This window comes from Apodemus sylvaticus, chromosome 17 (assembly GCF_947179515.1).
Source record: "Apodemus sylvaticus chromosome 17, mApoSyl1.1, whole genome shotgun sequence".
Classification (NCBI taxonomy): Eukaryota; Metazoa; Chordata; class Mammalia; order Rodentia; family Muridae; genus Apodemus; species Apodemus sylvaticus.
The window spans coordinates 49,481,870-49,508,442 of NC_067488.1; the positions used below are offsets into that span (position 1 = coordinate 49,481,870).

Consider the following 26,573-nt stretch of genomic DNA (forward strand, 5'->3'; position numbering starts at 1 on the left):
AAGTGAGATGAACACAAAACAGTGTGCTTGCTTCCTTTCTATTGTTATAGCCAAATACCTTAAGGCTAGTCCAGGAAAAAGAGGAGGGCGGACATAGTGCTGCACAGCTGTAATGTCAGCACACCGTGGAGAGGTACTGATAACAGGTCAGGCTGGCCTGAGCTGCGGGAGACCTTCTTTAAAACAAAGTTTATTGAGCTCACCGTTTTAGGGACTGGCACCCCAAGAGTCTAGCGCTTTTGATTTATGCTCTCCACTGTGTCCTTGCTGGCAGATAGTACTAGTGGATGAGAATGTGGGGAGAGAGAACATGGTGAGACTGAAGGCCAGAGAGGGGGAAGGGCCAGAAAGGACCTCCTACCAAGTCTGCCTCCTTTAGAATTACATTATTATTATTATTATTATTATTAATTATTATTATTATTATTATTGGAGGGGGCACTTCCAGTGCTGGGATTACAAGAGTGTGCAACCATGCTCACTTTTTAAAACTTAGGTTGAAAGACAAGGGAGATGGTTCAGTGGTTCTTCTCTTTCCACAACCCAGGCTTGATTCCCATGCACCCACACAGTGGCTCACAACTGTTTGTAACTGCAGTTTCAGGGCAGCTGATGCTTTCTTCTGGCCTGCACAGGTATCAGGCACAGATTTGGTACACAGATGTATATGCAGACAAAACACCCATGTCCAAAACATAATAAACGGAAGTGAATTAGACTGGGATATTTCTAAGTGCTTGGGTATCTGATCCTCCCTAAGTGCCTGCATGTTGTTTTGCATATACTGTGTCCCTGCATAAACTTCCGAGGCTCAACTCAAGTGCCCTAGGAGGAGCCTTCCTGTCTTGTCTCATCAGACTTCTGCTTCTTTCTGCTGTGTGTGAGCACCCATGTTAGTGCACCCACATTTTTCATAGTGGCCTGCAGTACAATGTACCTGGAGGTTTAAATGCCTTATAGCTTGGCATTTAAATTGCATTACCTAAGTGCTCAGTCTGACTTTATTTCATTACACTTTGTGACCTGCAACCATTATTTAACATTTTGAAGCCTCAGTTTCCATAGGCACAAAATTGGGACAATAATTGTGAGTCCTTCTTTGTAAGTTTATTGTGAGAACTAGATGAGACAGGACCTCCGAACTGTTTATCCCTCTTTCAGCACACAGGGCCCTCAATAAGAGCTCTCTGTTATATCTGCTGCCACTAGACTTAGTGTAAGACTTGCTTTTATTTATCTCTGAAATTTAATCCTTCACTCAGAGTCTGGCAGGGAGTAGACTGATGAATAAATTACTAGTTGTCCTCAAAACTCTCCCCTTCCTGTGTCACTTCTCAGTGGTACCATCCTTCTCTTCAGCATCATCTTTACGTTTGCTTGGTATCAAGACAAAATTTTACTGTTTATCATGAACCAGGCACTGTGCAAGGCCCTGGCTCTGTGAAGAGAAACATATATTCTCTATCCACTTGAACTTGCAGTAGAATGGGAAAGTCATTTAAAAAAGAAAATAAAAACACTCCTGGCTCTACTTCTCTGCATATTTATAACTTTTCAAAATATGTTTTAAGTAAATATGTAGAAAATATTGTATGTTGTGAAGAAAGTAAACACAGCTTGTGTTTGGAGCTATCAGGGAGCCACATCAGATAGTGGTCAGGAAAAGCCAGGGAGTTTACCTTTAAGCTGAGACTGGAAATTGAGAAGCAGCAGCCAGAGGGAGGGGGTTTCTGACAGAAGGAGTCACAAGTACCAAGCCATGGAGGAGCCTTGGTTGAGCCAAGGACCTGGAGCGTGTGGCTCAGGGATGAAGAAGGTGGAGAGGTGAGTGGAGCTGAGGAGCAGGCAAATGGTATGTTGCCACCCTGGAAGACCAAGGGAAAGGCCAGTGGGGGGGCTCAGTTTCAGGATACTGGAAGATTCTTCTTCTTTCTTTGGTTTTGGGAATGGAACCCAGGTACTTGGGCCTATTAAGAGTTTGCTGTACCACAGAACTATACCCCAATTCTGCTGGAGAATTTTAACTAGAGAGTAAGCCAGTCTATATTGTTTAAAGGTATGTGTCCAAAAGACTGGACGGATACAAAGGTTTGGAGAAGAGCAGTTTAGGGAAGAAATGATAATAGTGAGAGAGGTGAATACATTGAGATATATTTTGGGAATAGACTCAGCGAGGCTTACTGATAGAGAAAATAATAGAAGATGGAATAGGAATCAGGTATCTTGCCTGAGAGTTCTGCGTTGTCAAGTGTGCCCGTATTCCCACTACTTAGTGGTGAAGGCAAGATGCTGATGCTGTAAAGATCATCCTTGATTATACAGTAGATTTGAGACTAGTCTATGTAATAGAAAACTCTGCCTCAGACCCACAAATAATCAAGATTTCTGGCTTGAAAAGCTGTATATTGTATTACTTACTGAGATTAGTAAAGCAGAGAGCTTGTTTGGGATGAAATCAGTTAGGATTTGACCATGTTAAGTCTGAGATGCTCTGAGGCACCTGGTAGAAATGTCCAACAAGTAAGTGAACATAGGAGGACTCGAGGTGCAAAGTTCCCATCGACCGATACAGAGGTGAAAGTTTGCATGTGGGAAAAGCACAAGACAACAGGAGTGGATGATGCCATTTAATGAGAAAGCCAGTAAAAGGGGCTAGGTACTGAGTTCTGATTACTGCTAAAATTCAGGGGTGAGGTCAGAGGAGAGTGAAAGAGAGGAGAGAAATAAACATGAGGAAAATTCAGGAGAATCAGGATCATAGAAGTCAACTGAATTCCCAGCAGTGCCTGGAGCAGTGCTTGGCCAGGGCTGTTGTTAGTACTTTTTGATTGAATGAAATAAAGAGTGATCATTTAAAGAAAATGGAACAATTCACAGAATGTATTGCTACTAGATGAGGGCATGAACTATTCATTGGCTTGACTGCCTGGGTGTTGCTAGAGACAGAGGCAGGATTCTTGCTAGAATTCATTGAGCAGAGTGTGCATGGGCGGTGAGAAGGTGCAGATAGCAGCAGACAGCTCTTGACAGTTTGGCTGTGAAGGGAGCAGAGAAACAGAGTGTTAGCTGAAGGTGATGTGGGGTGATAGAGTGCCAAAGAATTTTCCCCAAGTAGGCATTCTCACCTCTCATATTCCCTGTTTTTTTTTTAATAGACTCTCTCCTTCCTTTCTTTTTTCCCTCTATGCCTCCCTCCTTTCTCCCTTTTTTGACAGGATCTCACTTGGTAGCCCAGTTTGACCTCAAGCTCTCAGTCCTGCTTCTGCCTCCATACTGTTTGGATTCCAGGTATGTGATGCTGTATCTGTCTTGGGGAGACATTCTTGAGCTTCAAAGTTGTGGAGGAGAATGTTCTAAGACAGAGGGAGTTGATGGTTGGTTGCAGAATTGGAATTTATAAGGAGAAGTCAGGATTATCAGTGCTCTTCAGAAGGAGGAGAGTCCCTTTTGTGGTATGGATAAGAAGGGGAGGGTGAATACATATTTGGGCGGGTTTATAGAACTGGTCAGGAGTAGAAGACAGGGCACTAGTTGGGTTATATTATGACATTTTAGTTCTAAGTGAAGGATCAAGAATATTAGCTGAAAGGCCAAGGAGGTTCTGGGAGGTGTGGCACAGGGAGGTGTGGCACAGGGAGGTGTGGCACAGGGAGGTGTGGCACAGGGAGGTGTGGCACAGGGAGGGGGAATGGATAGAAGTATCCTCCTTTTGGGAGAATGAGGAATTGGAAAGTCATCTTACTAGAGAAATTTGCTAAGACTACAAGTTAAGATTGAGCACTCTCTTAGTAACCTTGAGTATTTAGTGAACGCTGAATTATGTAGTAAATTATATAGTAGACATGCTGAATTGCGTGCTCATCACTGCCCTTGGCATGGAGAAAGCAGAGTCCTGAGACTGGGATTGTGGGGCTAGGGATATAGCATAGCAGTGTACTTGCTAGCATGCTTGAGGCCCTGGGTTCAGTCTCAGCACTGAGAAGAAAGAAAAAGGCTAACCTTAATTAAGTCCAGAATTTTGGTATTTGAGAGGTGGAACCGTGGAAGAGAGTGGAGAATTCCTTCATGGGAATGGATATTTGATTAACTGTGACATTTCAGAAAAAGATAAGTGAAGAAAGAGGAAAATGAGGCCTAGCCAGCATCATGGCAATTACAAAGTTGTTTTCAGGGGGCACCTGAGTGAGTGAATGAGTGAGTCTCGAGTGAGTGATTGAGTGATTGAGTAGGCTAAAAGAGCCAAAGAGCAGACTGTTTACGGGTGAAAGGGGTGCTCAACAATGACTCCACTTTCATTCTTTTACACTGAATTTAAACTACAACTTCTCTTTTGAGTTGAAATTTCCCAGTCACTGTTATATAAGAAGTCTTTGTAGCATCACATTGGTAGGAGCTAGAGGTAAAGTACTTGTTGCACAAGCTTCAGAACCCAACTTCAGATCTATAGTACCCTATACAAGCCAGGTGTGGCCAAGTGCATCTGCAACTTCAGTGCTTGGATGCATGGGAGAGACAAGTAGGTTCTGAGAGGCTCACTATGAGGTCAGTCTGACTAAGCCAGTGAGCTCCAGGATCAGTGAGAGATGTCTTTAAAAATATGGTGTAGAAGGTAAAGACACCCAAAGTTGACCTCCAGCTTCTACCCACTTGTACCCACACATATAACATTTTTAAAAATGGAAAATAAACCATCACATTAGAAAGCAGCTCATGCAAAGCCAGATGGTGAACATGGAACATAGTTGACAAGCCGGAAGTTTAATATGCAGTCAGAATAGCTGCCTTCTGCAGGTGCCTTCTGGAATGTTTTCTGTTTCATTTTCACTCAGTTTTGATTACCGCTTCCATGTAGTTAAGAAATTTTTGCTAACTTATGTGAGCATGGATGTTGATCTGTTTTAGTTGGTCTTATTGCTGATGACACAGAAATATGTGTTAGAGGGTATAAGCATAAACACTCTTTCCAAACATTTTGATTTAGTTAGAACATCTTAAATCATTTCTGAGATGCTAACTAGAGTGTTCATATATACTCTAGTGTTCTTGATATACTCCAGAAGTCATTACCATTTACACAACCACAAAAGCAGATGACCACTTGTTGTTAGTGAAAAGGAAGTGCTCTTTGGTTTATTACTGCAACCTCAAACTCTCACTTTTGTGTGCTTTTATCAAGGAGGAATACATTAGACAATTTATAATGAAAATATAACTTTACTTTAGCCAATTGCTTTTCTCTTGCACATCAAAAAACTGAGAAGCAAGTAGTAAGGAAGATGCAGGAACTCCATAGTGTGTTGCTACCTCTGTTCTTTAATTCATCCTTAGATATGCATCTCTTGATGGTGGGAAGGCCATTTTTCTTCTTTATTCTCAGTACCACCTCACCTTTTCAGTGCCTTGTCAAATATGCATCTTGCTGGCTAAAGCTGTGACTTGTGGCCATACCTATTTGTCAAAAAAGTTGTGAAATGTGAAAGGTTCTAACTTCATTGAGATGTGATTTACATGTTATAAATTTCACCCATTTAGCTGTAAAATTAAAAAGTTATAGGCCAGGTGTTGTGCCACATGCCTTTAATCCTAGCACTTGGGAGACATAGGTAGGCAGATTTCTGTGAGTCTGAGGCTAGCCTGGGATATGAAGTGAGTCCAGGGTAGCCAGGGCTACACAGAGAAACCCTGTATTGAAAACCCCCCAATATTTTTGAGATTTTATTTATTGTTGTATATTATGGGTGTCTCCCCTGCATGTATGTCTGTGCACCTTGTTTGTGCAGTGCCCCAGAGGCCAGAAGAGGGCGTTGGATTCTTTGAAACTGGAGTTACAGTCCTGAGCCACATAGTGAGACTGTCTCAACAAAGACAAAGATCCTACCTAAGTCTAGCTTAGTGAATAAGCTAGTTTATGGGCTTGCTTATAAGAACAAAGATGGCTTTCCAGGAGAGTCCCATCACCAAAAAGTCTCACCCCAGCATGGATGACAACTTCCCCATATTTGCATAGGAGGAGCCCTTCCTCAGTTAACTTTCAACCACTATATGCTAGCACCTTCCAAGACTAGTTACAAAAGCACAGAATTCCGTACAGTTGGGAACAGGGCAGAGGAACTGGTGGTTGGAGTCTCTGTTGAGGGTCTCTTGTGGTGATCACAGCTGTTCTGGTTAAGATGACAGTGGCCATTATGCTTGGAGGATAGGGTTCCATACTACCTATGTGCTTCCTAAAAAGTGTATGCCACTATGCCCTTTACCACAGTCACACAGCTAGAAAATGGCAGATCTGGAATTTGGACAGGGCAGTCTGAATTAGTCCCTGGTACAGCGATCTCCTGTAGGAAAGAGCGGCAGGAACATGATTGCTAGGCCTCCATGGTTTTCTATCATGACTGGAAGTGAAGAAAGCACATGGGTGGGAGTGAGTGCGCTGACAAGTCTTGAAAAAGGTGAGTGGCAAAGGTCTGGGCACCTGGAAAAGCTCGGCCACCTGGAGAATCTGGGCTCTGGGGTTTAAATTGTAGAATTTTATCACGCACACCACTTACCATCTATTTGTTTGTTTCTTTGTTGAGACAGTCTAACCAAAGTTGCCAGGCAGTCCTTAAATTAGTAGATTTGTTTTGCATTTATATATTTATATTTTTATTGTAAAGTATATCACACTATCAGAAATGTGCAAAAGGGCATGGGGTGGCTTAGTGGTAGGCTTTTGTGGCATGTAGGAGGCACCACGTTAATTCCTAGCACCCTCCCACTAAAGTATATAAGATGCAAACATAAAATGTAGTGAATTACTTTAAAATAATTTTATTTTTTAGACTGGTGACCCAGCAGCCCTTTGTAGTCTTTGTCAGTTGTAGTGGTTGCCCTCCACCCTACATGGTAACTATTTTTATTCTGTTTTATTTCCTTTTCTACTTCAATCACCTATGTACCTCTATGCAAACACTTAAGATTGGATTGGAGCACGTGACTCCATGTGCTGTGCACTGCTTTTCTCTAGTCACTCATGCTGTCGTGTGGCTTGCATTTTGTCAGGATCTGTAGTGCTCCATGGTGTGCATACTCCACAGTGTGTTCCTCTTCGTCTGGTGAGACTATTTGGGATAATCACAGTTGAGAGTGTCAGAGGACAAAAATCACATCAGTGTAGTACAAAAATACTAATAAACTTTATCTTATTTTGCCTTTTTAATTTCCCTTTATGCTAGGAATGTAGCCCAGAGCTTCATACATGCTAGATAAGCTATACCCCTGACTGCTTTAGTTCCAGCCCATATCTGTTTTTAGTAATGGGTACCTTTTATGTCCTATTTTGAAAATTCCTTTCCTATCTCTAAATTTAAAAATTATTCTATAATTCTTCTAAAGACATTATTATTTACATTTCATATTTAAGTATGTAGCTTCACTGGAATTGGTTTTTTAAAAGATTTCATTTTTATTACTACTTTTAAATTCCATGTATCTGTGTGTCTGTGTGTGAGTATGTGCTTTGAGTGCAACTGCCCATGGAATCCAGAGAGAGTGTGGGATCCTCTGGAGCTGGAGTTACAGACTGCTGTGAGCCATTTGGTGTGGGTTCTGGGAACATAACTCAGTTCTCTGCACGTGCTGTATGTGCTCTTTAATGACTGAGGGATCTCCCGCTCTGGAACTGGCTACTATATTTGGCAGTTCTTGAGTGATTTATTAGTGCTTCCCTAACTTTAGGGCTTCTTATTTTATGTTTTATCCAGATTTTCTGGCTGTCCTTATCAGGGCAGTTGGTCTGAATCATCTAGTTTATATTCCTAGTATCTTTTGAAGTTTTGGTTTCATTTTGACCTAAAAAAAAATAAAAAAATAAAAAAAATAAAAAAAGATCTGTTCTTGTAGAAGGTCCTGGTCTCACTCTGTAGCTTATACCTCCCCCCCCCCACCCATCTGTTGTTTTGTTAAGGAACCTTATTTAATATATTTACTAAAAAATGTGCCCAAAAAACCCATTTTATAGATTAATGCCAGTTTCTATTTTTGTATATTACATTTTTTATTTAAGAGACCAAAAAAGGTTTCTGTTTCTTTAGTACTTCTCCTGGATTTAAAATTCTGTTAGTGGAGATCTTGCCACATTAACTGGACATGACTATATTTATGGTGGAATAATTTCAGAACCCTAATTGTGATGGAAATTGAAAAATAAGCTCCCAAACATGGACTTGACAGTTACAGCAGTTTAACCGTTACCCCGGTCACAGCCATAAGCCCCCTTGCTCTGTTTATTTGGAATTTAAACTTTTCTTTTGGCCAAAGATGGACTATATGCAAACCACATCCAGAATGCTTTTAATTTGTACCACAAAGTATGAAGACAATGTTTTGGTTGATGGCAACTAGATCAGTGACATATGATGCTCCAGGAACTGTTTTTACAGTTCTCAAGATGCCCAGGGACAGAAGAGCAAACTCACACGATTGTTGGCAGAGACAAACCGGCTACGTGGCTGGTGTTAAATTTGCTTTTGAAGGCAGTCAGACCAAGAAATATCTGAAGACTCAGAGGCTGCAGTGGGGAGAGGATTTTGCAGTTAGTAAACAGTAGCAGGAAGCTGTAGCAAGCCATTTGCAGCTTCTAGCAGCCGAACAGGGAGACTAGAGAGGAAGAGCTGCCACAGCCTTCAGGGAATGTTGGTCAAGGCAGTGAAAGCAAAGAGGCTGCCATTCCACAGACTTTCTTTCTGGCCCATCTTGCTGTCAGTGTGACCCTGGCATTCTTATGCTGTGAGACTTACCAGGGACTGAGTTAGCTTTGTTGATCCTGAGCTGCCCTTAGATGTTAGGCTGTACCACTGGCCACATACTTCCTTCTTGCTCAGCCCTTGAGTAGATTATACTCATTACCTTCTCAGAGTGTAGCCCAGGGATATCCTGTTGCTCATTGTCTCAGTTAGGGTTCCTGTTACTGTGATAACTTCCATGACCAAAAGCAGCTGTGAGAGGAGAGGTTTTATCTCATCTTCCAGCTTGGCGTCCCTCATCCAGGGTAGTGCTGGACTCAAGGTAGAAACCTGGAGCCAAGAACTAAAGCAGAGGCTATGGAAGAGTGGTGCTTACTGGTCATGCTTCTCAGCCTGCTTTCTTATATACCCTAACACCACCAGCTCAGTGGTGGCACATCCTACAGCAGGCTGGGCCTCCCACAGCAATCAATAAATGGATCACTGACTTGCCCATGGACTAGTCTTAGTGGGGGCATTTTCTCATTTGACATTCCTTCTTCCCAAATGTCTCTAGCCTGTATTAAGTTGGCATAAAAGTAGTCAGTACACTTAACATCAGAGTCTTCCAAGGGGTCCTCCAGGTCACAGCTAATTCACTTTCTACTGGGATGCAGTATGCCTTAAGGCATTCTTTCCTTAGGGCACAATAGATTTTTCCAGAGAATCCAGGACATTCCCTGTTGCCAAGAGTAAAAGCACACATTAATGTGTGTGTGTGTGTGTGTGTGTGTGTGTGTGTGTGTGTGTATATATATATATATAATATATATATATATATATATATATATATATATATATATATATATATATAAACCTTGCTTAAATATAAGACACTGATACTTTCTTATATTCCTTGAAATATGATAATTTCAATTTAGAAAATGTTGATACCCTTTCTTCTTTCTTTCCTTTTTCTTTCTCCTTTCCCTTCCCTCCCCTCCCCTCCCCTCTACCCATCCCTCCCCTCCTCCCTTTCCTTCTCTTCCCTCTTCCCTTTTCTTCCCTTCCCCTTCCCTGTCCCTCTCCCCTTCCCCTTCCCTCTTCCCTTCTCCCTCCTCTTCCCCCTCCCCCCCCCCTTTTTTGAGAAAAGAATCTCATTATATAGCCTTGGCTGGACAAGAACTCACTGGGTAGAACAGGCTGGCCTGGAGTTCAGAGATCTGCCTGCTTTGCTCCTGAGTGCTTGAATCAAAGGTATAGACCACATACCTGACCTTATTGTTGGTAGCTTTTAATGAACCAACAAACTTATAAGTAATTCATACTTTTAACTGTTTGGTATGATATATATTGGTAATTTTAATAACATAAAATCACTTTGGAGTCCTCTCATTTTTTGGCATGAAATGAGATCCTCAGGTTAATAAGGTTTGAGAACTACTGTCTTAAATTCTATCATTTTTCAGTTGGAATCAGTTTCTCTTTCTGAAGGAGGCATAGGTTGCCCCTCCTCTTTCTGTACATTTTGTGAACTTCTATGTCAAAATAGATACTGATTAGTTTTCTTTATGTATGATGTGAGAGGCAGGCTGTGAATTAGGTGAAATTTGTTCATGATTATTTGCCTTGTTGTTATCATCCACATCATCCATATCACTGGTTTATCTCAAAGGCAGGATATATTTAAAAACTTGCCAACAGTTGGGCATGGTGGTATATACCTATAACCAAAATACAATAACACTTGAGTTAGAGGCCAGCCTGGACTGTGTGAGACCTGCCTCTCAAAAAATAAAAGCAAAACAAAAACAAAGGGAGCAGGATATAGCCCAGCTGGTAGAGTACTTACCTATCCTGAACAAAGTATGCACACGTGTACACACACACACACACACACACACAGAGAGAGAGAGAGAGAGAGAGAGAGAGAGAGAGAGAGAGAGAGAGAGAGATCCAGGCAGGACAAATAAACATTCTTAAGTGGCCAACAGTTACAGTGAAACCTGACTTCAGGCTCTTGGCTCTGAAAGCTTGATGAGGATGAGCACAGTTACTTGTATTCAGGTTTTTCAGAAGGCAGTCCTGTTTCCTCAAGCCCTTTGCTTAAGAAGGGACCACCTGTCCTGGAGGTAGCCTGGAACACATGCAATTGAACAAACAGGCTTAGTAGCCCAAGGTGGGATACCAGTCTTTCTCATCATTTCTTCTTGAGGCTATCTCCCTACACCAGGCAGCCTTTCCTGATTTCTCCAGATAGTAAAGTAAAATTGAGGCTTTAAAATCAGAGTTTTAGAGCCAGATGTGAGAGGCAGAGGCAGGTGGATCTTTGTGAGTCTAGGACAGCTTGTTTTACATAGCAGGTTCTAGGCCTCTGCTATGCCTGTCTCAAGGCTTCCTCTGCTACTGTGAATACCACTGGGATGGCACACTGCTTTGATATACTATTTTTAAGAGATGAGTGAGTAGAATCCTTCCATGAGTCAAATCAGAATATTGTATTGAGTTGAGTTTATTTTTCCCTAAAAATGTGTGTCGATCCCACAAGGATTTATTGAAAATGTCCCTTGGGCAGACACTGTATTTAATAACACAGATGAAGTATTAAATGATCCCTCTGATGCAGACCTTAGTTACTGTTCTGTTGCTGTGAAGAGACACTACAACCAAGGCTCACAAAAAGAAAGCATTTAGGTGGGGCTTGCTTACAGATTTAGAGGTTTGGCCCATTATCATCATGTCAAGGAGCATGGTGGCACACAGGTAGACATGGTGTTGGAGATTTGACTGAGAGGTCTACATAGGCATGGGCCTGGCTGGGACCTTTGAAACCTCAAAGCCTGTCTCCAGGTGACATATCTACAAGGCCACACCTCCTAATCTTTCTCAAGTAGTGCCACTCCCTGATGACTAAGTATTCAGATATAAGAGCCTATGGGGGATGTTCTTATTGAAACCATGACACAGACCAGACTTTCAGGAAACTTATAAGCAGTAGTCCACACATAAACAAGCTTAGGGAGTGTAGTACCTGTACAGTTTACTAACTCAGAAGAAGGACACATTGAGATTGCCTGTGAGATGAGATGAGATGGTGTCAGAGATTTCACAGAAAAGATTGCCTAACCAACATCTGTCTTCAAATTGAGAAGTTTGGCCTGTGGGTACTTCCAAGAGGAAATAGCTTGCACAAAGGTACATGAAACTACTGTGGGTACTCTAGGGAAATTGAATACAGTATAGCTTTGTAAGAATAAGCAGGAGAGGTGAGCAGGTACTGGGCCAGGTATAGCATGGAGTGGAAATTATATTTTCTTAATCAAGAGTTTGTACTTTCTAAATATCATTCTAATGTTGAAGGTAGTGGGTATTGAGACTAAGAAAACCAAATTTTAAAAACAAGTAAAAAATGAATGAAGTCAAAGTTAGTGGCAGTAGACACAGGTAAGAGAAACACACTGGAGTGTTAGAGATTAGAATTGATAGGGTTTTGTGCTAGGAAGGAGCTGATGATGTAGTCAGATTTCTGATCTGAGGGGTAATGTCGTTTCAGATGAGGTAGAGGGGGAATACACATTGGAGACAGGCTGTTTGAGTTGTAGTTGCAGAGTCTTAGGCAGCTGTGGCACAGGAGGTAGAGAAATCTGTTGGTGTAGGCAGTAATGCATCTGATTCTAGAGATTGGTAAGAAAGCTCAGCACTGGAGTTGGGAATCATCAGCACAGAGTTGGTGGTTACATTTGTAAAAAAAAAAAAAAAAAGTAGGGACACTGGAACTACAAATACAAGCTGCTTTAAGAAGCTGAGGCAGGAAAACCACGAGTTCAAGGCCCGCCTAGATTATATAGTGACACCCTCACTCAAATTAAAAGAAAAAAACCTTTTTCCAGCAAATATGATTAGCAGAGAAAAAGGAGACCAGCACAGATTTTAGGATTAAAGGGACATGTGTTTAGGAATGGGTAGACCTGAATGTTTTTACAGAATCTCTAAAGCGTTAAGCTAAACTGGACCTGTCTAAAGCTGTGAAGGTAGCATTTCCAAACCGTGGGGCAAAGTGAACACTGAGTTTGGGTGGCTAAACAACAGGCCTGCTTGCACCTGTGATCCTAGGCTTCCCCTAGTATTTGTGGAACTTAATTCAGTAGGTAACCTTTTAGTTGTACTTGGGCTAGCTGCTCCTTTCCAGAACTGGCCTGGAATGACCGACCTTTCTGGCCTCCTTGCTGGGGTTTCCCTTATTACATGTATAGCTTCACTTAAGATACTACCTGTAGACCTTCTTTGTAGCCAATTGCCTTCAAAATAGGAACTCATGGTTTTCAGTGTTCATTTGTGGCTAGTTAAGGTTTTTAGTTTCACAGGCCTGTAATTCCAGTAATTGGGAGGATGAAGCAAGATATTTAAGGGTAGCCTGAGCTACATAGGAAGAGCTTATCTTACACCCCTCCCCCCAGAAAACCCCCCAAATAAGGGATTTCTGATATAGCTCACTTGGCAAAGTGCTTGCCTAGTATGCACAAAGTCTTGAGTTCATCTGGGTAATAGTGGCACACCCCTTTAATCCCAGCACTTGGGGGCAGAGGCAGGATAGTGCTGAGTTCAAGGCTAGCATGGTTTACAGAGCAAGTTCCAGGACAGCCAGGGCTACACAGAGAAATTCTGTTTCAGAAAAAACAAAAAACAAAAATGAAGTCCTGGGTTCAGTCCCCAGCAACTGGGAGGTAGAGGCAAGAGGATCAGAAACTCCAGATTCTTCTCCCTGATGGAGAGTGGACCAGACTGGGTTATGTGAAACCCTATCTCAAAAAATAAGCCAGGAAAATATGTAGTCACAGAAATGTGTAGTGTTTTCTTTTGCTGTTGTTTTGGTGGTTTTATTTGGCTGCTTTTTGTTTGTTGCTTTTACAATGCTGGAGTATAGTATATTCCTTAACAGTCTACATTCCAAGACTATACTAGATAGATGCTGGTGACAGCAGGGAGAACTAAGAAGGGTTGTGAGGGTAGAGACTGAGTGATCAAGGGTTTTTCTATGCAGCTTGAATTTTTAAAATGAGAATTAAAATGAATCACACTGAATAGTTAAGTTTGAAAATTAAAACCCTGTCACATCAGAGGTGATACTAGAAAAGTAAGTGTCATTTGTTGAATATATATGCCTTTCAGCTTGCCATATTCTCTAGGAAACACTTAGCTGTAATTATATTGTATGAATTTAGTTAAATACTTGACTGTAATCTATTTCAGTTTAGCAAGACCTGGGGATGGATGAGTCTGAGGTCTTCAGAATCTCATTCTAAGTCCCAAGATTACTCTGGTTGTTCCTTAAGAGAGTACAGGAAAGTGCGGTGGTTGCTAGCTTACTACCCTAACAATGCATGACCAGGTGGTAGGATTAGATTACTTCTGAGCACTTTATTTTTTCCAGTCCAAAGATGTATTTATTATTATAAATAAGTACATCTTATTTATAATAAGTAGCTTATTTAAAAGTAGCTGTCTTTAGACACACCAGAAGAGGGCGTCAGATCTCATTACGGATGGTTGTGATCCACCATGTGGTTGCTGTGATTTGAACTCAGGACCTTTGGAAGAGCAGTCAGTGCTCTTAACCGCTGAGCCATCTCTCCGGCCCCCACTTCTGAGCATTTAAAAATAGGCATTTTCCTGGTATTCATCGCTTAGAAGAAAAATATTGCTATAGATAACTTAAGCTTTTACAATCAGTGTTTATGCTTATCTTCAATATGCCAGTACTTGGATCAGAGCAAGAAAGAAACTTTTTTGAGAAACCCAGTTTGAGAATACCTGGAAGTACCCAGGTAATCTCAGCTACTTGGGAGGCTGAGGTGGCACAGTCACTTGATCCTAGAAGTGCAAAGATACCCTGTCCCTTATAAGGAAAGTATGCACCTGGAAAAAATACTTAGTTTCCCTTGCTCATCTGCACTCTGCCATAGTGTCTTTTTGTCCTCATTAAAAGTCAGTGAGTGTCTAAGATGACAATGAAACAGGAAAAGGACTCACCTCTTTGGTTACCATTTCCACCTAAAGTTTTCTGTCAGGAGCATATGTAATAATGAGCTACATTATGACATTGGTGTAGAGTTTTGACTGAAGATCAATTTAGAGAGATCAGCCTGGGCAGAAACTCATCAGAATAGAGAACTAAGATTAGGCAGTGTTGTTCTCTTGATAATTGGAGACTGACAACAAATTGAAGAAACTGACTGTTCTCTGAAATGCTAAGGGTCACATGTAATTACGTAGCCCTGAGTCTTCCAGAGGGACCAGATCTGTCTCAAAGGTACAGTCAGCTCCTTTAACTTTATTCCCAGTGCCATTTGATGGGGGAACTGCCAGTATTATGTATTAAATTCCTAGGATGCAGATGGGGTTTGCTTCAGCATGTTTGTTGGACATCTCATCAAATTAAAATATATGTAAGATTTAATTTTTGTTGTCAAGGAGCTCATGTTGCATGCATAAGACAGAGCTATGTATATTACCAATATAATAACATGATATATCTCAGAGGATGGTCCAGGAAAGTTCATGGAGAGGACATCAGTGGCAGAGCAGTGGAAGGGAATCAGCGAGGATCTTCAGCATAAATCACAGCAGGTGTGGTAAACAGAAACCAGGTCAGAGTGGAGGAGAAATGCGTCTAGAGAAAATGCTTTTTTAAAAAACTGCACTAAAGGTAGTGGGTACTTACTGATTCAATTTAAGCCACAACATACATGTAGGTCAGATTTGCTTTTCAGATTATTGTAACAACAGTGTGGTATAGCAGAAGGATAAAGGAGTAATGGAGATAGTTCTAATTCTGTTTGCAACATCATTGGTGTATTGATTTCAACAGTTAAGTGCAGTAAACAGAGGTAATGGAAATGTGGTCATTCAGTAAAGTACCACTTTAACTATTGTGACATACTGGGGACTTAAAGCTATCCCTTATTCTGCATAGCCATGGGAATGGCATACCCTCTCATATATAGAGCACAAAGTTGGTTGTGAAACCAAGTGGGCAACTTACAGATAGAGACAGTTTTCTGGCAGCCTGGACTGGTGCTTGTTTTGCCCATCTCCAAACACAAAGTAGGTGCATCCGGAGCAGGAGAGAAACTTGTCATCAGAAAATAAAGTCACTTCTGCATTTACTAGCTGCTGGTAATGAACTAAATTTAAGAGATCATGCCAACCGTTATTTGGCAGTGAATTAGGGAGGAGCAAGAGTGGAACAGCACTTTGAAGGGGAACTAATGATGACAGTGAAAATGAAGAATTGTAGGTGGATCTGAGATGCAAATTTTGAAAGCATAAATGCTGGCACTCATGGATGGGCTTGTGTGAGGGGCTTGAGGGAGGTGAGATTACTTGAGGTGAATTTAGGATCAGAAATCTGGGCCTTGGTGAAGACAGTGAAGGAGAGGAACAGTCTAGGCAGGGTAAAGGTAGAGTTTGGGTCAGGTTCAATCTGAGATGATTATGAGACATCAAAATGGAGACATTAGAAAGGCAATTTGGGGCTGGAGTGATGGCTCAGCGGTTAGGAGCGCTGACTGCTCTTCCGAAGGTCCTGAGTTAAAATCCCAGCAACCACATGATGTCTCACAACTATCTATAATGATATCTGATGCCCTCTTCTGGTGTGTCTGAAGATAGCTACAGTGTACTTATTTATACTAAAAATAAATCTTTTTAAAAAAAAGGGCAGTTTGGTGTTTTTGAGGTAGCTAGAACAGATAAAATAAGAAATAGTAAAGATTTGTGTGTGTGTGTGTGTGTGTGTGTGTGTTGTGGCATGCCTGTAATCCTAGCACCTGGGAGACTGAAACAAGAGGATTGTCAATTCTTGGCCAGTGTGGCTACATAGAGAGACAGTATCTTTTTTAAATTTATTTTTTGAAATTATTAATTGCATCATTTCCCACCTTTTCTTTTTTTTCTCCAGTCCCTCTTATGCATACTTTTTTGTTTGTTTTTGTTTTTTGGAGACAGGGTTTCTCTGTGTAGCCCTGGCTGTCCTGGAACTCACTCTGTAGAAATCCGCCTGACTCTGCCTCCCAGAGTGCTGGGATTACAGGCGTGTGCCACCACCGCCTGGCTCCTATGCATACTTGTTACTTGTTCACACAAATACGTCATGCAGACAATGATAATAATCAAAAAATTCGATTGTTTAAAAAGAAAATCATAAAGATTGAATGTAGATTTTAATATCACTTCAGAAACTGTTCTCTTTTCATATGTTGCTAGAATGGAACCCAGGGCCTCACACATTAGTCAAGTACTGCACTGGAAAACGTCATCCCCAGCCTTTACTGTACATTTTTTTATTATGATCTGACCTTTATTGAATGAGTCTTTGGCACCTTGCATTATATGTGTATTTTACTCATATTTCATTTAACTTAACCCTTAAGATATTTGCAGAGTTATGTCACTGGCCCACAAACTCTAAACGGAAGAAAGAATGGATTCAGATAAAACTGTCTGCTGCCTGCTCTGCTGCTTCTTTTGGCATCTAACATCATCTCTATAGCTCATTGTGACTTTTTTTCTCTTCAGGGTTTTGACTTTTTTGCACTGAATGTAACCTAGACTGATCGTCTCAGTTGCCCCAGGATACTGTCAGAGGTAAGTTTTTATCATTGGCAGTAAATCAGGAGTCTTCATCTTAAAAAGAAGCAAAGTGTATGGGAGGGCTTCTTTCTTGAATTCCTTTTTTTTTTTTTTAATTATTTAGGAGATAGAGAGATGGTTCACTGATTTACAGTGCTAATTGCTCTTCCAGAGGCCTGGCTTTGATTCCTTGCACCCACACTGTAGCTCACAACTGTCTAACTCTAGTACAGAAGGCCTGATGCTCTCTTCTGAAAACCTCTGGCACCAGGCACACGTGCACAGATGAACATGTAGGCAGACATATATATATATGTAAAATTCAAGATTAAAAGATTTATTTAATTTTTTAAATTTATGATTTCTTTCAGACGAAGTCTCTTTACATGACCCTGGCTGTCCTAGAACTCCACTATGTAGACTGGGCTAGCCTCAAACTTACAAAGATCTGTCTACTTCTGCCTTCTAAGTGCTCAGACTAAAGACACACACTACTACTTCTGGCATGTATATGGGTGTTTTTTTTTATGTGCATATATGTTTGTGGACATTTATGTAGTGTCCATGGAGTTTGTTGAATCCTCTGGAACTGGAGTTACAGATTGTTGTTAGCTGCCTTGTGGGTGCTGGGAACTGAACCTTTGTCTTCTATAAGAGCAACAAATGCTGTTAACTACTAAACTATCTTTCCAGCCTCAGATTTTCTGCTTCCTTTCAGAAGGTAAACTATGGCCATAACATCAGCTTTTCGCATTCTTACTTTAGCTGTTTCCTTTAAAATATACTGGTATTGAGACTGGGGATATAGCTCAGTTGTAGAGTGCATTGCCTGCAATGCCTGATGTCTGGGTTCAGTCCCCAACACCACACTCAGACTCACAAAATACACTGGCATTCATATTGATACTGATAATGGATACCTCATCCTATAGTGAGAAGTTATAACATCATTAGGATTAGCAATTCCAGATTTAAGTGAGCAGTCCTTACTGCTCCAGCCCACATTTGCTTTCTGAAAGGGACTTAACAGCCACTCTACTGAATCTGCTCCTATGACATCTTGGGGCCTTCAAAATGTAATTTCAGTCTGAGTCTGTTTTCTTTTACAGAATGGGAACTCCTATCTGTAAGTCTTGTCTTTAGTTGGCTTTTCTTTGGTGGTGCTGGCATCAAACTCGGCTCTCCTCTTGCTAGACAAACTCTGAGCCACCAACATTGTCCAACTCTTCTGTAAGACCTTTTGTTGTTATTGTTTCTAGATAAGCAGTGGTTTGTTGTAGTTTTATGTCTTGGTTGCTGCTGTTTTCTTCTGTCAGCGTTTAGACGATAGAAGAGACATTCTGCTGCTTTAGCTCTCCTGCTGGCCTTCCTCCTGGTTCCTCTGCAGGATCTTTCTGGTCCAGATTGAAAGGCCCTGCGGTTAGTGCACTAGTAGTCATCCATTTTTCACACTAGTGCTGTTCAGCATCTACAGTCTTGTCTATAAGCTCTGATACTTATTAAAAACTTGGAAGAGTTTTTTTTTTTTTAAAAACAGATATGTACTTAGAAGGGTACATGTGCTGATTTGACACATATATACAATGTGTAATGTTTAAGTCGGGGTAAGCAACCCTGTCTCCTCAAACAGTTCTCATTGTCTTCATGAACACATGGAAATCTTTCTCTCTAGCTTTTTCATTTCAGATTTGTTTTTATGTTTAATTGTGTGAGAGAGGGGGTATATAAGATTATCACAGCTCATAGCTAGACAAGTGCTGGAGTTACAAGTGCTTGTGAGCTGCAAGTAGGAGTTGGGAACTTAACTCCTGTCTTCTGTAAGAGCAGTGGACACTCTTGCCTTCTGAGCCATCTTTGTGGCCCCTGTCAAGATTTTAAAATTACAGTGTATTGTCATACTCTGAAGTTCCCTATTGTACAATAACAAATCAGAGCTAGGAAATAACATTTTAAAACATTATTCTATATGTGTAGGTAGGTGTTTTGCTTGTAAATATGGAATATGTGTGACTTGTGTCCACAAGGCCCAGAAGAGGGCATCCTTTCCTCTGGAACTAGTTACAGCTGGTGTGAGTTGCCACATGGGTTCTCTTAACCGCTGAGCCCTATTTCTAGCCCTAAATATTGCAGTTTTCATAAAAAGCACTTCAGTTGGTTAATTCATTTACTTCCACATAGAAACTCATTGAATATCCATTATATGGCTGGTGCATATTTTTTGTTGTATTTGTTTGTTTTTCAAGTGGGATTTTTCTGTGGAACTCTGGCTGTCCTGTAACTCTCTGTAGACAGGACTGACCTTGAATCTAGAAATCCACCTGCCTCCACCTCCTGAGTGCTGGGATTAATAAAGGTGTATGCCACTATGCCCTGCTACAGGTACCCAGTTTTAAGTAGACTGAATACAGAGATTAACAAGATCTAATATTTGATACCAAGGGTTCAGGAACATATCTGTTATATAGAGAATCTCTGTAAATAAATCCAGAAAGGTGTTAAAGGTTCATAATGGAATTCAGACATGCCCCACTGAGGAAGCAATCTCTTCTACTTGGAGGTGGTGGGTCAGGGAATTCTTTACAAGAGCTAACCTTTGAGTGAGAAGTAATGTCTTCCTTGGTGACACCACAGGAGAGAGAGAGATGGAGGGAAGACGATGAACAGAAAGGTGGAAGCCTAAACCAGTCTGGCATATTGGTGAAACAGGAAGTAGTTCAATATGTCAGGAACAATGAAATCAAATGGGTAAGGCTGGAGAGAGCAAGGGCTGGAACCTAGAAGGCTTTGAAAACTCCAGCATTATTTCCATTGTATAAAAGAAATGCACAGAATGTGTATGATCTTATTCACATAGTAATTAACAGTTACTAAGTTGTTGTCCTTTAGTGATGAGCACAGTTCCAGGTTAAGATAGCCAGATATAAGACAAAATTGTAGAATGTCCTGCTGAAACCAGCCAAACAAACACTGCATGAAGTAGGGCTGCTTTATATTCTCTGGGTATCCCGTTGAAGGACTTTTATGGTTTGGTTTGGTTTTGTTGTTGTTGTTGTTGGGGGTTTTTTTGTTGTTTTTTGTTGTCTTTTGTTTTTTCAAGACAGGGTTTCTCTGTGTAGCCCTGGCTGTCCTGGAACTCACTCTGTAGACTAGGTTGGCCTTGAACTCAGAAATCCACCTGCCTCTGCCTCCCAAGTGCTGGGATTACAGGTATGTGCTATCACCACCCGGCTTGCTTTGGTTTTTTTTTTTTTTGAGACAGGGTTTCTCTGTACAGCTCTAGCTGTCCTGGAACTTGCTTTGTAGACCAGGCTGGTCTCAAACTCACTGAGATCCACCTGCCTCCCAAGTGCTGGGATTAAAGGTGTGGCACCACTGTCAGAGAATTTTTATATTGACCTTTTCAGAGAATTTTTATATTGACCTTTTCCTCACTTTTCTAGCACTGACATCTTACACATTCCTCTGCAGTTCCCAAGTAACACCTTTAGTTCACTGTATACTTCAGTATTGCCTGTTACTCTTTTTTGTCAAAATGACAGTAAAACTGAATTGGATCATCAAGAATGATTGTAAGCCATATTTTCAAACAAGAATCTCCTCAAGATTTGCAGATAGATTTTTTTCTAAAGACTTATTTTTATTTTTAATTATGAGTGTGTTTGTGTGCCAGTGGGTGGATATGTGTATGTGAATACACCTCAGTAGCCAGAGGTATAGGGTTGCCTGCAGCTGGAGTTACAGGTGGCTGTCAGCTACCCAGTTCCAGTGCTGGGAGTCAAAATTGGATTCTCTGCAAAAGAAGCATGCACTCCTAAACACTGAGCCCAGTGTACAGATTTTTTTAGGGGCAGGGTTTATTTGGATTCTGGGGATTGAGTACTAAGCACACACTTTACTTTTGAGCTGCCCCCCTAGCCTGTCAAGATTGAAAAGGAAACTCTTGTGTTTTAGTTTGGTTAGTTTTGGCTTTGGGTTTTGAGGCAGGGTCTCATTTTGCGTAGCCCCAGATGCCCTGGAACTAGCTATATAGACCAGGCTGGCCTGGAACTCACAGACATTTGTCTGCCTCTGCCTCCTGATAACTGTGATTAAGGGTGTGCACTACTACACCCAACCAAAGAAAACACATTTAAAACCGCTGTGATTAATTCCACAGGAACAACAAAAGTTGAGAGAGAATAAGGGCAAAGAGGGAAACATGTTACCGGTGGCTCACAGTAAGCAGGCACACCAGTGGGAAAGTCAGGGACGAGTCTTAGAAATAAAATCAAGTGGATAACAGAAGGAAAGGCTATGGATAGTGCAGGGGTTCTCGTGGAGTATTGTTAACTGTCTGCCACCATACAAATACGCACAGTAATTAACATATGACAAAAAATGATTTGTTTTGATTCAGGGTTTCCTAGGTGGAAGCCCACAGCTTGTGAGAACAGCAGTATATTGTGGCAATAGTGCCTGTCAGAACAAAACTGTTTATCTCGTGTTAGTAAAAGAAGGAAGAAACCAGCATCCGTCATTCCACTCCAAGAGCATGCTCTCAAAGACCCAGAGATGTATAGGCCTGAACGCCTTCCAGGTCAGTCCCTGGAGATGAGCTTCTTACTACCTTGGGGGCATGTAAGAGCTCAGCTATAGCAGGGGTAGCCTGGGGATGTGCACAGAGATACTAGCATGTTATGTGGGAGGAATAGAGAAGCTTGCCCGAGTGACTTGCAGAAGAGGACTTATATGGGAAGAAACAAGGTCAGTGAAAGGAAAGGAAAGGTTTGCTACTAATACCAAGGTAATAGACTGTGGGGAATAATACTCTCACTACCAAGTCCTGAATTAGCAGAAGCATAGGACAAAAGGGTGAGACAAGTAGGAATCAAAAATTTCCTTTTATTATGAATACATTTGGCTCTACAGAGCTGGCTTATATCTGAGGGCAAGTAGGCTTTTATTATGAACTCTAGGACCTAACAAGTCTATTGAGATAGCAGCCCTCATCTGAGGTAAGCCTCCTATTACAAGAGGGGGAGCAGAGCAGAACGGGTATCAGTGAGGTAAAGGCACAGTAGAGGGGCTGAATTGTGTGAGTCCAGATTGAGTTTCTTATAGATAAACTAATCAGATAAGCCCTCCACCCTGTCAGGGATTTATATCCCTAATATTAAAACCATGGCACTGTATTGTGAGGAAGGAAACATCAAGAGTGTTGGGGGAGGGCCTTTCTTTCTGTAGTATGCCCTTTTGTCTTTCAGTGTACTAGTCTTAACCAGTAGGTCTGGGTCCTAGGGTATGCCCAGACCCTTCCTTCCTTTCTCTCACTAGGTACAGTCAGAAATTTCCTAATTTTCATTTTCTCTTTGAAACACCTACATATTTCTAGCACAGACAATTTAAACATAGACCTTCACTGGCTTTGTAATACATGTGCTGTTGAAGTTTAGCTGCCTTGTAGCTTATAGACAGCTAATAATTGTCCCACTTTCTGATGTCTAAAAGGCCTGTGGGAAGTAGTCTCTTCTCCATCATCTAATCTTTGCTTCAGCCATGCCAACTTAGGAAAAGTTGGGCAGGCATAATTCAAGGTCAAGCAGCAATCCCTATACGCTGCAGCCACCCAAGCCTGCTAAAGCCCTGATCTCTTTGCTGAGGCCAGCAGAGCTGGCATTTGCTCTAGGCCAGAGTGGTCAGTGTATGTGAGGCTACCTGCATAGCTGACATTTAGTATACATGAGCTTTCAGTACCACCAACCACTGTGACAGCTGTGGCTTATTCTTGGTGAGACCTGTAAACCCCTAAGCTTTTGCTAAGGCTTCTGAGCCTAATGCATGCAGCCTTGTCTCTATAGAAACAGCCACTTATCTAACGACAAAGTTGCCATAACTACAGTTACTGCTGAGGTCAAAATGCTGCTTGGCCTATAGTTTATAAGGCTCAGTAGCTAAAAGCTAGTATACAACTTTCGTCTAATGTACAAAAACCCACTTTGTCCCTCTCTGAAGCCAAGCTTGTAATAGAAACCTCAAAAATCCCAAATGTTCTAAACATTTTGCTTTATATCGTTTAATCAAGATTTTAGTCTCAGGGTTCGGAAGTTGGCTCAGTGATTAAAAACATTTGTTATTCTTGTAGAGGACCCAGGTTTGATTTTCAGCATTCACATGGCAGTTTATTACCATCTATAATTTCAGTCCCCGTGGATCTAATACCCTCTCCTGACCTCTGAGGACACCAGACAAAAAAATAAAAATAATAAAAAAATTCAGTTCAGTACACCAGAGGTTAGAGTTGTTGAGACACAGAAATGGCACTGTTTTTCTCCTGCTGGAAAATGAGATAAAAGAGGATATCATCCACAGGGCCATGGTGATGCTTCTGTTATTAAACTTATATATGTAGCAGTGAATCTGTCAGCACTAGCCTTCAGAACTCCCCAGACTTGGTGGGTATGATAGTATATGCCTGTAGTCCCAGTACTCGGGAGGTGAAGGCAAGATGATCAGGAGTTCAAGACCAGTCTCAGCTACATAATTTAAAAAACAAACAGACAGACAACCAGAACTCAGTTGACTTTACCTTCTGTGGGGAATTTTGAAGATGTCCCTCATTTATGAGGAACCAAAAAGAGTGCCTGCTTCCTGGGCAGCTTGAAGAGAAAAGTGTTGAGTGCCATATGTCTTGTGTTTCTGAGTTCTCGAGCAAGCTACCCTTACCCGCTCTTGGGCATATAGAAGTGAAGGAGCAGAAAGATGAAAAAGCCTTCTCAGGTGCATACTAACAGGGAAAGGGCCAAGAGGTAACTGAGAATGTGAACCTATAGTAAGCCTCAGGGTAGAGAGGCTACCAGATGGGTCAACATATTGGGTACCAGGTACAAATGATTGACATTAATCCTCAGAAAATGTTATTCTTCTTAAGTTTCCTTAAGGACACCAAGCCTGAGAAAAGCAGTAATTTTCTCAAGGTCATACATAAATAAAGCATTAGTGATTGAGTCAGTCTGTGGTTACAGCTACAGTTATCTCTGCAGATTTGTTACTGCTCCTTGCTCCTTCATACACAGTTACAGTATGTTTGCCTGTTGTTGCCAGCCACTGACTGGTTCAGTGTCCTCTGTTGGACATTTCTGCCATTTATTTAACATTTCTGCCATTTAAATGCTTTAACCATTTTTCTGCCTTAACAAGACATCAGACTCAATTAGGCCATGATGAATGGGTAAGAATGGGTAAGAAATAATGGATTAAGAAGTGAGTGTAGAGGCAAAAGTTGGGGTTAAAGCCTTGAAGGTAGAGAGTAGTATGAAGATCAAAAGACAGATATGTGTTTATTTCTGGGGACAGGTAAGAGGAGTCACTGAAGGGGAAGAGCAGTGACTGACAGAGAAGGTGGAACTGATAGAGTCAAGTAAGTCAGACTAGAACAAGATATTTAATAACAACAACAAAAAAAAAGGATCAAGTAGGAGAATCTAAAAGGTAAACTAGTAGTTTTAGTTTACCTCATGAGAACAAGTGTCATAGACTAGCTACTGCTGGTCTTCCTGTCTACTGTCAGTGAGCATCACTGTTAGCTGAGTCAGTGGCTAGCAGATAAAAGAGGCCAGGAACAGGCTAGAGAGATGGCTCAGGGTTAAAAGCATCTGTTCATGCAAAGGACCCCGGTTTGAATCCCAGGACCCACATGATAGCTCACAATCATCTTTAACCCCATTTCCAGGGGATACAACAGGCACATATATGCATTCAGGCAAAACATTTATACACATAAAATAAATCTTTATTTAAGGAGGTAAAGATAATATCTTTTAGATGGGGCTGGAGAGAGATCTCAGCAGTTAAGAGCATTTGTTTCTCTTTCCAGAGTACTAGAGTTCAATTTTCAGCACCTACATGGCAGCTGACAACCATCTGTAATTCTAAGTCAAGGGAATTTGATAGATTCTTCTGGCTTCCTTGGGTACCAGGCACACACAGTGCACAGACATACAGAAGCAAAATACCATACATGTTAAACATTTTTTAAAAGAGAGGCAGGCCAGAGATAGAGTCCTTGCGGAGGAAGAAGGGACTTGGAGCCGATGGGGAGTAACAGTGTCATCTGTGAGCAGGAAGAAACTCTGAGGTGTGCCAGTGACACATGGTCTATGAATATGATCTGCACTTCAACCAAGAGGGGGACACTTTACATGGGAATTACATCTTTCTGGACAGAGTATTAAATATTTCCAATGTTGTCAGGGGGGTTTCTTTCTCTCTTCTCTCTTTTGTTTTTGAGGCAAGGCTTCACTCTGTCTCCTAGGTTGGCTTCAAATTTAAAGCATCCTCCTGCCTCCGTTTTTCAAGTGCTTGGATTATAGGTGTGCATACCACATCTAATTTTATAAGGTACTGGAGATCAAACTCAGGGCCTCAAAAATGCTAAACAAGCACTGACCAACTGATCTACATCCAAGTCCTACCAACTTAATTTTCATAAAAATAACAATTCTATTTATGCATAACTGCCATAAAAAATGAAGGACATGACCAACCCCAAGAAGCTTATTTCACTTGTGAGCACAGAGAGATTGAATAATGTTCGTCCATCTGGGCCTGAGTGAATAGAGATTTATTCTATGCCAATTTTATGTTTCTCAGTACATAAATATTTGTTTCTTGAAAACTGTATTAGTGAACACAGATATTTTAATACCCTTTGCCACATAACCTGTGGAAATGTAGAAGTCCCTTTTTGGCCTCAGGTTTTATGATTTAGCTATAGAGAGACCTGCACCAAAGCAGATCGCCAGGCCAGGGTACATTCCTAAAAAGTTTCTTTGCACATAAGCATGCATTATGAACATCTTTTTAGCTATTACATAGTGGTTGCTGTACTGGTCAGTTGTACTGTCCACTGTGATGGTCATTGTAATGGTAATGGTTATGGGCACTGTGCTGGTGTTCACTTGTAGTGTCCACTGTGATGTTCAGTTGTAGTGCCCACTGTGGTGGTTAGTCATAGTAGTCACTGTCATGGTGGTCACTGTCATGGATACTGTGGTGGTCAACTGTAGTGGTCTCTTTGAGGGTCAGTCAGTGGTCACTGTGGTGGTCACTTGTAGTGTTAGCTGTGATGTTCAGGTGGTCTGAATGAAAATGGCCCCCATAGACTCATGAGAGTGTCATTATTGGAGATGTGGTCTTGTTGGATTAAGTATGGCCTTGTTGGAGGAAATATGTCACTAGGGAATGGGTGTTGAGGTTTCAGAAGCT

The 26,573-nt window shown here is 41.3% G+C and overlaps 1 protein-coding gene across 6 annotated transcripts in view; it reads left to right on the forward strand.

The window, feature by feature from the left end:
• Positions 1-26,573, forward strand: part of Tnrc6b (trinucleotide repeat containing adaptor 6B) — a 210,505-nt gene that overhangs the window by 18,704 nt on the left and 165,228 nt on the right. For 5 of the 6 annotated variants that reach the window (XM_052161482.1, XM_052161481.1, XM_052161486.1 and 2 more), the window contains exon 2: positions 17,277-17,345. The exons of the other annotated variant lie outside the window; for it this stretch is intronic. The gene's annotated coding sequence lies outside the window, so the exon portion shown is untranslated. The remainder of the gene's footprint in view (positions 1-17,276; positions 17,346-26,573) is intronic. 6 annotated transcript variants of the gene reach the window in all.